This window comes from Phocoena phocoena, chromosome X (assembly GCF_963924675.1).
Source record: "Phocoena phocoena chromosome X, mPhoPho1.1, whole genome shotgun sequence".
Lineage (NCBI taxonomy): Eukaryota > Metazoa > Chordata > Mammalia > Artiodactyla > Phocoenidae > Phocoena > Phocoena phocoena.
Window position 1 is genome coordinate 118,665,488 of NC_089240.1, and position 10,987 is coordinate 118,676,474.

Below are 10,987 nucleotides of genomic sequence, written 5' to 3' on the forward strand. Positions count from 1 at the left end.
AAGTTAAGGAAGGGTTATTTTTCCACAGTTCAGTTTTCTGAAAAACTTCCATCTCCCACTGAAATTCACAGTCCAGGAGTGAAGCGATCACATGCTAGAACTTCAGAGCCAATTGGAAAGTCATTATGAACACTCGCATTAGTCAATATTATTTATCACAAGCCTGTAACTGCACAGTCCTGGAAAAGGCGGCCTCTCTGTGCACACACGTAATTTGTAAAAAGGAGACGGCGATATGAACAGGGCTGAGGTTTGATCACCAAAAATCAGCACAATGAAAACAAACAATAATGAATAATGGGCACTAGAATTCAAATTACCAGATGTTCTAAAGAGATGGGGTGCCAGCTTTCAATTCTGTTTTGAACACCACATTACAAAAGGACTATTTTTAAAAATAAAGAAAAAGGATTAAGGGAAAAGAAAAAAAATAAAAATATCAAAATTGTTGAACGACCCCCTGTTTGTTCCTGATAATGTTCAATCACATCTTCTTCCTCCATTCCCAGTTCTTTTGGAGTGTGATTATCAGCAGTTCTCTGATCTTCAAAGCGAAACCTGAGTGAATTCATGGGAACTCCCTGTCTTTGACAGTATGATTCTTTGTTTCTTGAGATGTGTTGTCATTTTCACTTTGAAGTGAATCTCACTGCTATCCTGCCTGATGACTTTGAGTTTAATATATTCTCCTTCCTTCTTATCCCCCAAGTCCTCAGTTGAAGGTTTTGCCTCCCTTCCAGTTGTACAGGGATTGTTCATTCTTCTGAAGGAGGGGGGATTCACATAAAGTCGAACACTCCTGATTGAGTGCAAATCCCAAGTAAATTCTTGATATTAACATTCAGTTGGAGCACTCTGCTATAACAGGAAGCTTTCTGCAAATGTTCTGCAACTGCTCTACATACACGAAGTTTTCCTATCCTTTTCCTCAAAGGTATCAGTCATCTTCATGTTAACACCCAGATGAAACGCTTTCTGTTGCTCTAGCAGTTTTGTTCTACTTTGTTTCTTGATTATTCTGAGTTCTCTCTTAACAACTGGAGAGCTACTGAACCAATCCCGCATAAGAAATGGGAAAGTACAAGAAAGAGGCGACAGCTCTGCACACCCACACAGAAAAAGACTCAGAGCAGAGCAGAGGCAGCCCAGCCCCAGCTGCAATCCAAACGGAAGGCAGAGCTTTCTAGGTTCCCAGCAACACCAGACAATGTCTCCCTCCACCCCCGCCCCCACGTCCCCACTCCAAGACTGTCTAAAGACTAAGAACCCAAAAGTGGATTCCACCTGCTTTTCAGGGCCACGGAGGCTCCAGGGCAGGTATTCTCTCCCTTTACATAACTGGGGCCTAGGGCCCTGCTTCTGCAATGAGTCCTCTGAAGAGGAAGGCACACGGGTTCCCCACGGACCCTCTCGGGAAAGTGGAAGCTGGGCTCTGCACCTGGTCAGACATTGTGACGGTGGTTTCCCCCGGCCTTGGGTAGGCAGAACCTTGCTCCAGGGTTTACAAATCCTTCTCCCTTTCCCACAGCACAACACTGCAGGAGTTCTAACTTTGACCATCAAGAGTTTCTAGACACAGTCTAAGTCTGAGGGATTCAGGGAGTTCTTAAAAAAACAGCAGGTTTGGGGCTTCCCTGGTGGCGCAGTGGTTGTGAGTCCGCCTGCCGATGCAGGGGACACGGGTTCGTGCCCCGGTCCGGGGGGATTCCACATGCCGCAGAGCGGCTGGGCCCGTGAGCCATGGCGGCTGAGCCTGCGCGTCCGGAGCCTGTGCTCCGCAATGGGAGAGGCCACAACAGTGAGAGAGGCCCACGTACCACAAAAAAAAAAAAAAAAAAAAAAAACAGCAGGTTCAAACTAGAAGAGCTATTGACCCTTAATCTAAGGGCTAGGGGTCTTGGTTCACTACTTGAAAGAGAAATTTTATGATTCCTGCTCCACCTGAAGGTTAAAAAGTCAGAATAATATACTGGACATAATCATGCATTAGATTCAGACATACTCAGGTTTTAATCTTTAAGAAAGAGTTTAAATTTAAGTCCATTGGACTTCAAAGCTTTAATCTGTACTGCTCATCACTGAGGATATTTGATGAGGGATATGACAGATTTTAAGCCCTGTTTTAAGAAAAGCACGATTTTGGCAGCATGAAAAGTGGAGAATAGCTAGACTAGAGATTGGAAATCCAATTTTGAGGCTGTTGCAATAGAATTATGGTAGTAGCAGTGGGGGAGAAGGGAGAAAATGTACAGCAGCTGTTGCTGATATAGCTGCTCTAGAACCAGGTAAACTGATTTGACGCAGGAGGGCAAGGTAAAGAAAGGGGTTTCTAGATATGAAAATTAGGGAAATGGTGAAGATTAGGGAAATAGTGACAAATGAAGTGACACCCCAAAGGAGGATGATTAGCTTTGATATATGTTAGGTAGATGGTAAGGTGGAGATGGAGAAGGTGGGGAAACAATGAGTTCAGTTTTAGACATGTTGAATTTGAGGTGTTGGTATTGGACAATTACATTGATTTCATGTGCAGGTATATTGCAGTTAATGCAATAGCAAGTTAACAGATTATTTTAAAAGTTCAGCTGTCTGTGGAAGGAAAATGCCATGCAGAATTAACTTTATAAAAGTGAATATAATTGAAAAGAATTGATAATCCTAGCCCAGCCTATCTCACAGGGTCATTGTGAAGATTTGAGGAGATGATATAAAAGTGCTTTGTAAACTACAACGTGGTATACAAATATGAATAAATGACATGATTTGGGGATGTCTAATAGTCATGTGGATACCAGAAACCAGTTGCTAAAGGAAAAAATCAGCTCAAATGATAAAAATCTGAGAGTTGTTAACTTAGAAGGACTCTGAGTGATGGAACACATTTTATTTTATAACTACCTTATTGGAATAACTTGAAAATGAATCAAATCAGGGCCAAGAAATATGAATTGAACTATCACTGGATTGCAAAACTGCTTTTTCTCTTAACCTTCAAAATGCAGCACACCTTCTAAAGTCACACAGAATAGAAAGAATTCCATTTTCTGTGTCTACTAGGAAGAAATTTATCTTTTGTTCCTCGCTGCCTAGTGCCTCACACCATAGGAGTTACCCCATTATGGTGCTCTTTCTTTTGCAACCCTGGGTAATGAGAATGAACTAGATATATTCCATAAAATGGCTTTTGCAGATTTAAAAATAAGAATTCCATTTGGCTCATTAAAAAATCTTTGTGGAAGAATTTCCATTGAAAGAAGCATATTTAAAAGTTATGTGAGAAAAGTAATATGTGAAAATTTTATTATTCCATAAGTACACATAATATGGGTTCAGGAATGTTACAGAGAAAATTATTACATGGGCAGAAGGAGTTAACTTGCAATTGAAAGAATATCTCCTAGTTACATAATGAAACAGTAGAAAGTAATCATTATTTAAAAGTGCATGGCATAGACAAAATGAATAGGGTCATTTTCACAATGTCTTTGTGGGTTATGAGCCAAATCTTCCCTAAGAATATAAAAAATGGAAATGAAAAAGTCACTCAGTCTCTTGAAGCTTCTCTCATATGTAACCGCACAATTAGCCAGGGATAATATCCAACTGTTTCTAAACTACCTGTATCTTTGCACAGTAAAGTAAAGTATTTCACAGAAACATCAGCTGTCAGCATTGCAAAGGCACTTCCTTTAGTGATTACCTATTCCAAACCTTCCTTTATAGATGAGAAAACTGAAGCTCAGAGAGAGGAAACAACTCTCCCTAGGTCAATACGTTGAGTAGGAAAGATCAGAAAGAGAAATTAGGGAAACGATCCCATTTACCATTGCAACAAAAAGAATAAAATACCTAGGAATAAACCTACCTAAGAAGGTAAAAGACCTGTACTCAGAAAACTATAAGACACTGATGAAAGAAATCAAAGATGACACAAACAGGTGGAGAGATATACCATGTTCTTGGATTGGAAGAATCAATATTGTGAAAATGACTATACTACCCAAAGCAATATACAGATTCGATGCAATCCCTATCAAATTACCAAGGGTATTTTTTACAGAACTAGAACAAAAAAACTTAAAATTTGTATGGAGACACAAAAGACCCCGAAAAGCCAAAGCAGTCTTGAGGGAAAAAAATGGAGCTGGAAGAATCAGACTCCCTGACTTCAGATTATACTACAAAGCTACAGTAATCAAGACAATATTGTACTGGCACAAAAACAGAAATATAGATCAATGGAACAGGATAGAAAGCCCAGAGAAAAACCCACACACCTATGGTCAACTAATCTATGATAAAGGAAGCAAGGATATACAGTGGAGAAAAGACAGTCTCTTCAATAAATGGTGCTGGGAAAACTGGACAGCTACATGTAAAATAATGAAATTAGAACACTCCCTAACACCATACACAAAAATAAACTCAAAATGGATTAAAGACCTAAAGACTGTAAGAATGGCTACTGTAAAACTGTTAGAGGAAAACATAAGAAGAACACTCTGACATAAATCACAGCAAGATCTTTTTGGACCCACCTCCTAGAGTAATGGAAATAAAAACAAAAATAAAAAAATGAGACCTAATGAAATGTAAAACCTTTTGCCCAGCAAAGGAAACTATAAACAAGACAAAAAGACAACCCTCAGAATGGGAGAAAATATTTGCAAATGAATGAAAGGAGAAAGGATTAATCTCCAAAATATATAAACAGCTCAATATTAAAAAAACAAACAACCCAATCCAAAAATGGGCAGAAGACCTAAACAGACCTAAATAGACATCTGTCCAAAGAAGACATACAGATGGCCAAGAGGCACATGAAAAGCTGCTCAACATCACTAATTATTAGAGAAATGCAGATCAAAGCTACAATGAGGTATCACCTCACACCAATTAGAATGGGCATCATCAGAAAATCTACAAACAACAAATGCTGGAGAGGGTGTGGAGAAAAGGGAACTCTCTTGCACTGTTGGTGGGAATGTAAACTGATACAGCCACTATGGAGAACAGTATGGAGGTTCCTTCAGAAACTAAAAATAGAGCTACCATATGATCCTGCAATCCCACTACTGGGCATAATGTACTCAGGGAAAACCATAATTGAAAAAGACACATGTACCCCAGTGCTCATTGCAGCTCTATTTACAATAGCCAGGTCATGGAAGCAACCTAAATGCCCATTGACAGATGAATGGATAAAGAAGATGTGGTACATATATACAATGGAATATTACTCAGCCATAAAAAAGAATGAAATTGGGTCATAGGTAGAGACGTGGATGGACCTAGAGACTGTCATACTGAGTGAAGTAAGTCAGAAAGAGAAAAACAAATATCGTATATTAATGCATATATGTGGAATCTAGAAAAATGGTACAGATGAACTGGTTTGCAGGGCAGAAATATAGACACAGAGGTAGAGAACAAACGTATGGACACCAAGGGGGGAGAGTGGGGGGTGGTGGTGGTGGTATGAACTGGGAGATCGGGATTGACATATATACACTAATATGTATAAAATAGATAACTAATAAGAACCTGCTGTATAAAAAATTTAAAAAATACTTCGAGTAGAGTACAGCCAGGACTAAAGCCCAGTGCTATTTTCAGTCCACCACACATACTCATATCTGTATACTTAGTCTTACACATTGGGTTTTTTCCTACCAAATCCTCTGAAATCTGAAATGTTGGTTCCTTAAATGTATTCTTCAACAAAAGCAGAAATAACTTGAATTAGTATGTTTGTCTAGTAGACCCTTCACTTATCTAGTAAGAAGAATGGGCAAAACTGAATTGAATTGAAATAATCAAAAGTTATAAACTGTGAGTAACTATGCCAGCTGAGACAGCTGTGTCATCATTTGGTCCTTTGTTCTTAGTACAATGGGGTGCAAGACAGAAAGTCATTGCAAGTAACCCAATGAATTTGCAAATGGAAAAAGACACGAGTAGATTTCTTATGCTTATAGGAAGCAAATCAGAATGAGATGATCTCATTTGATACTTCTCTTTTGTATTTCTTAATCCCCCTTAAAAATTTATCAACAGCACACATTTTAATGTATCCATTTTTTTCCTCAGAATTCTTTGGAGAAGGAGAGTGAAGTTCCAGTTATTTTAGCATATAAAAACATGGGAGAATTTGAGGAGAAACATTTAGCATCCCATTTCTCACATTTTGTTCAAAACGTTATATGATTATATATATCTGCCAAATTCTTACTAAAATACTAAAGAAGGCATAAAAAGAAGAAGCAAAATTAAACAATTCTAAAATAATTCAGGGCAATTCATAATTACTCTAAGGTCAGTGAATCTGGGTGAAGAAACTGAACTAGTGACCTATACATGTTTCTCCCCTGAAATAGAGCAGCTCGAATTGCTTTATAGTAAAGGGGAAGTAGCTTCTGATCTGTGTTTTGGTAAACACTAATTCTAGAGGGAAAAAAATGCAGGCCCATGTAAAGCCACTGAAGAGCAAAAGACAGGAAACTTAAAAATACATACTTGGAAAAATATCATCCTACTGAAAATTATCTACTACAGGCTCCTAATACATTTTTAAGAAACAATTTGACAACTTTTATAGATGACAAGAAAACATGGCACACTCTCTCTTTCTCTGTCTCTCTGTGTCTGTGTCTGTGTCTGTCTGTCTGTCTGCCTCTCTCTCTCTCTATATATATATATATGCATGCCAGCACAAATGAGTTTGAAAATTAATGAAAAATATATTTAATTCACAATCATACAAAAACTATATAATACCTACAAATAAACAAGACAAGAATGTGCAGGATATATGTGAGGTGAACTACAAAAGTTTTCTAGGGAAAATAAAAGACATCTTGAAAAATTAGAGATGTGTACCATGGTCCTGGATGGCAAGACTCAATATTGTATGTCTGCCTAATCCCTTTCAAATTAGTTTGTAGGTTTAAGGAAGTAGGCAATTTTAATTTGATTTGGCAGAATAAATGGCCAAGACTTATATATAATTTTTAAAGCAAAGTAATAAGGATTGGGGAATTCAACTAGATATTAAAGCCCACTTTTAATAGACAATATTTAAACAGTGTGATACTAGTGCAAATTGAAGAGACATTTCAACACCAGTGACCATAACATACCTTTCTGCCTTTCAAATTGATAAAGATTTTGTAAAGTATAATATTTAATGCTGGCACATGTTGGGTAAGATGGCTGTCTCACGTACGGCACACACAAAAAATGATACACTCTTTCTGGAGTTTAGTTTGACAAAGTATATTATAAGCCTTACAAATACACATATGATCAGACCCAGGATTTCCAATTCTATAACATGTCCTAAGGAAATTACCAAAGAGAAAACCAAAGATTTATGTATAAAGTTATTTATGTGAACTTTATACATAACAACTAAACAATAAAATCTAAATGTCTTAACAATAATGTATTATTAAATAAAATATGGTTACTTCATAGAATCTATTATGTGGACTCCATAATAAATATTAATTGAATACAGGAATCAATATCAACTCAATAAAAGTCATGTTGTAGGAAAATACTTAATGGAATGGGAAAATGCTGATTAAATAATACAAAATGAAAAGATAATTATATTAAAATATAATACTACTGTACTACATACATAACGTTGTATATATTCACAAGAAAAAAATATCTGGAAAAATACACAAAAATTTTGCATAGTGCATTATCTTTGGTAGTAAATTATTTTTCTCTTCTTTATATTTTCTATATTTTAAAAAGTTTAATATGCATTATTTTCATATAAGTAAAAATAATATTTAAAAATTATTATTTTCTCACATCAAGGACTTCTTTCCCTGGGTTCTGTTCCATTATTCTGAAACTAATATATATTAGTTTTAATCAGCTTCCTATCGTCGTTTACTTTGGTTTATAAATAAGGTGACTGCAACTTGTGGTTAGTCCTAATTTATGGCTACATACCTGGTGTAATTATCAATAACCCCATTTCACTTCCTAAAGCATCCCAGCTTGCACAATGAGGTATATAGTTGGTCATCCTATTTATAATAGTACTCTTGTTATCAGCACTAGTAGCTACACCTCACTTAGGTTCAACATCAGTTCACTTTATTTTTTGCCGTGTACTGCGGCATGTGGGATCTTAGTTCCCCCACCACGAATCAAACCTGTACTCCCTGCAGTGGAAGTATGGAACCTAAACCCCGGAACCATCAGGGAAGTCCCCAGTTCAGTATTTTAAGGGTGGTGTTTCTCCAACATGGTTTACTGTTGGACAAACAATTAGACAGCATATAAAAATACTGCTTTAGTATTCAAACTGAGTTTTGTCTGCTATGAAATATATGATGTACCACTTCTGAAAGCAATTGTGAATCTATTGTTGAGAGGCAGACAGGGGTAAAATCCAATAGAAGACTGTGATAGTGTTCAAGTGTTCAAGAAGAGAACAAGGACAAGAGAAACATTCCAGATTTTCCCAGTTAAAGGATAAATGAATCCAGGGTAAAGTAAGGTCTAACTTATATAAAAGTAAATGCAATCTCATGACTATAAATGCTTTCCTGAGGCCCTGTGGACCATGTTAACCTGCCTTCATTGTCCCTTGAGGTGAACAGAAGTGATAAAGTAAAAATCTCTTTGCAAGGTAGTAATTGTTCCCATTCCAGGGTGGTAACCACAAAGAAATCTATTTTTCAATTGTATCCTATTACATATATTTTTTCTTTTTCACCTTCACTCTAACCTCGATGCACTGCTGCCTCTGTTATATCTTAAATGTAGCAGACTACTATTTTCGCTGATTTCAGCTTTCACTGCCACTTTAATTCAGCTTTCACTGTGCCATTGCTATCCTTGGGAGTTTCACTAATGGATGATTAAGAAGAATAAAAGCCTAATCATAAAATTACTCTTTCTCCCAAACCTCTTTCTTCATTGTCCCTTTGCTACACAACATTGGTTACCCTGCTGCTAATTAATAAACAACAAAAAGAAGGCTCTTGTATAAAACCAAATTACAGGACATCTTTCAAAACAGTACCTGCGATGACTCAGACATCAGTTTAATAAAACTAATTTTTCCTAAGGGTTTCATATAATTTAGGGTAATTGTTTTCTTCCATCATTTTCATTTACCTGGCAAGAAACAACTCAAAATGTTCAAGGTTGGTAGCTAATGGAGTACATTGAGTGAGTGACTATGATGTAATTATGAGAGCACCCCAGAGTATTCTATTATTTAGCAAACAAAAGTAGAACATGCAGCACCCCACATAATTACTGGTCCATCTTCACTAAAGGGCCTTAGCTTCAGTCCCGTTGCTTCCTGTCAGTTCAGAATTATGATCTGCGAAATTGAAAGTCAGTTACTGAATTTCATTGTGCTGGCTTCCTGTTACTCCCGCCTCAGAGTTGGTTGTCCTAGGAAGAAGGAAAGTGTGTTTTGTAATTCTTCTGTGTTTCTCATTGGAATCTCTTCAAAGACTTTGAGAGAACACATATCAGTACAGAAAAAGTTTCCAAACACATCTATTCTCACAAATGCCTTTTTTGTACACTAATTAAGTTAAACATATAGGTATCGCTATTGACTGAATGTTTGTGTCCTATCCTCCCCAACCCAAATTCTCTAATCCCAATGTGATGGTATTTGGAGGTAGGGACTTTGGGAAGTAATTATGTCATGAAAGCAGAATTGAATGGGATTAGTGCCTTTTAAAGAAGAGGCTAGAAACCAAACTTCCTTTATTTCCCCTATGTAAAGATACACAGAGAAGTAGGCAGGCTACAACCCAGAATAGGGCCCTCACCAGAACTTGACCATGTTGGCACTGTGATCTTGGACTTTCAGCCTCCAAAACTGTGGGAAATAAATTTCTGTTGTTTATAAGCCACCCAGTCTATGGTATTTTGTTATATCAGCCCAAGCTTACTAAAACAGGTATTTTAAAAGAACATAACTCCAGCTTTCCATGCCCTGGTTACTCATTACCTTCCAAATTGAGCACAAACTCCACAACCTAAAATTCAAGGAACTTTTACAAGAAAATTTCAACTGCATATTTCCAGTTTATCACCACTACCCACTCAAACGCTACAGTTCAATCAAATAAAAACCATCTGGAGAATTTCTCATTTCTGTGAGGACAGACTAGACCCTACCAGACAAAGTCCCCTGCAGAAAATATTTATAACATCTGGACCTAATATAGCAAGCAACTACCTGAAGGTACTGGAGTGTCACAGAAGCAGACAGATTCTGGTAAGGAGTATATCTTCAGAAGAAGGGAGGTGTGTATTTGTATGAAGTAAGATCCAGCTTTTGTGAATTTTATCCCAAAACTAAGTGCAGCTGCTTATGTGGTGCATAAGGTGGTAGAGGCACTAGTGAGAAAACCATAGCCTTTCTGGCCAAAGAATCCAGGAAATTGAAAGCATGGAAACCATGGCTGCTGATTAGAATGAGAGAATCTAAGGGAAGAGCCAGACTGAGGATAACCAAATTCAGTCTAACCACGTTTCTGACTGACCCTTTAAGCAAGCATGCATGGCATAGAATAAAAGCTGCTTAAGCAAAGACAAAAGATTGATGTGAAACCAGATTTGCTACTCAAGAAAAAGTGTTTGATGTTCAATCCAGCCAAGATAATTACATGATAAAACGAAAGAAGAAATATTCATCATAGAAAATTAGCAGAATACAAAATCTCCACAATTTAGTATTTGTAATGTTCAGAATAAAATTCAAATTGATATGCATTAAAAAAAACCAAGAAAATGAAACACATTATCAAAAGAAAAGAAAAATCAAACAAGATTTATTCCAAGATGACTTAGACATTGGTAGTAGCAGACATGGATTTAAAATTAAGCCATTATAAAAACCCATAATTGAGCAAGACAAAGTATGTTTGTAATAAATGAAAACTCAGGATACCTCAGCAGAGATGTAGAAATTATAAAAAGGAACCAAATA

The 10,987-nt window shown here is 36.9% G+C and overlaps 1 pseudogene; it reads right to left on the minus strand.

Moving 5' to 3' along the window:
• Positions 1–374: 374 nt before the first annotated feature.
• On the minus strand, positions 375–1,450 carry LOC136142277 (small ubiquitin-related modifier 1-like; annotated as a pseudogene).
• Between the last annotated feature and the right edge of the window lie 9,537 nt (positions 1,451–10,987).